This window comes from Pollicipes pollicipes, unplaced genomic scaffold (assembly GCF_011947565.3).
Source record: "Pollicipes pollicipes isolate AB1234 unplaced genomic scaffold, Ppol_2.1 Scaffold_6686;HRSCAF=7923_pilon_pilon_pilon, whole genome shotgun sequence".
NCBI lineage: Eukaryota > Metazoa > Arthropoda > Thecostraca > Pollicipedomorpha > Pollicipedidae > Pollicipes > Pollicipes pollicipes.
The window spans coordinates 791,084-792,754 of record NW_023596921.1 but is presented as its reverse complement, the minus strand read 5'-3'; positions in this window follow the sequence as shown (position 1 = coordinate 792,754).

Below are 1,671 nucleotides of genomic sequence, written 5' to 3'. Positions count from 1 at the left end.
CACCCACTAGTAACCGAAGTCGTTAAATTTGTCCAGGTTGTTTTGGAAAAAGTAATCTGTACTTGAGCTGAGCCGAGTCATCATGAGAGAGTCATCTTTGTTAGCGCAAGGTCGCTAGCAAAGCAAGGAACATTATTACATGCTGCATTGTGAAGGCCATTTAGACGGACATGTGCAAACAGAAGGTCCAGGACTCAGCCCTCGGGCATCCAGCGTTTATCTTTTTCCAGAAGACCAAGTTGTGTTGGATTCTGACTTTCTGCTGTCTGTTGCTTAGGCATGGTTCCATAACCTCATCATTCTCATTGTCCGTCACCCCGGCACTCAGTACAAAGGTTACCCAGTGCCAGGTGTATGTACAGACACATACGAAGGGATGCAGGGGGAAGGAGGGGGGGGGGGGGGGGGGGGCTGCTAAGCACTCTTCACACGGGGCATTGAAATCTGAGCGGTTCTCAGGGACTGTCCCTGAGCACGGTCGAAGGCAAGACGACCTCTGTCCCTGGTGCTGATTCATGACTTGTGACATGGGGTCAGATATGGCAAAGAGAAGAGACCGCGTCGAATTCGGAACTGTAACCCAGGACAGTCAATTAGCTCGAGTCAGACTGTCCTGGCCCGCTAGCGCCACTCAAGTCAGGTGCCCACTAGTGCCATGTTCAAAACCAGCAGCAAAAACAGGCCGGTTTCCGATTCAGAAATTGTGTCGACGTGAGCTGACACCGAGCTGTCTGCTGTGGACGCGCCAGTGAGATTGGTTGTCAGCATCCGGTACACGGCAACAGCTTCCAAAACTGCGAGTAAAGTGGCCGCAAAGCGCGTCTAAGCCCACGCGGCGTCCCAAGCGAACACGCCGAGATTCCGCTGTCTATTGGTCGCTCAACGACGGTCCAATCAGGCTTGAATAATAGCGATGCGAAGCCCACGCGGCGTCTCATGCGAACACGCCGAGACTCCGCTGTCTATTGGTCGCTCAACGACGCTCCAATCAGGCTCGAATAACAGCTATGCGAAGCCCACGCGGCATCTCATGCGAACACACCGAGACTCCGCTGTCTATTGGTCGCTCAACGACGCTCCAATCAGGCTTGAATCATAGTGATGTGTTTACAGCCAGTTTCAAAAATAGGCGTGTTTTCATGTACACCACAAATCAGCAAACCAATCTTGGACAGCACACGGCTGTGAGCAGGCAGGTTAGTGCTTGTCTTCCAGAACGACAATAAGACACTCCAGACGCTATCCGTGCAGACACTTTGGAGCAACAATCCGCCCATTCGGCCAGTTAAGTTTGAAAGACATTGAACGGGCGTGGAACCAATGTAATTAGAACGCAAGGAAATGCAGCATGCAGAGCAGCCGCAAGGAGAGTACAGAGCAGCATCCAGAACTGCTTCGACGAAGGCGCACGCTTCAGCTTTCATCTGGGTTGTAATTTAGTTTTCGGCTTACGACATGATATCGACCATACCGATCGTGATAAGCGTTACAGTTCGAAATCTTAACAGCTGCGACAGTTCAACTTCGAACTTGAAATACAGCCACGGAATCACAGCTTAGAGTCATCGAATCTATCTCTGCCCTTGAATTTCACGCCACCCTGATTCGGCCCTAAACCATCAAATTCTGATCGTATGAGTTCAGCGGCCCGTGATGGCACCATTCATTTCG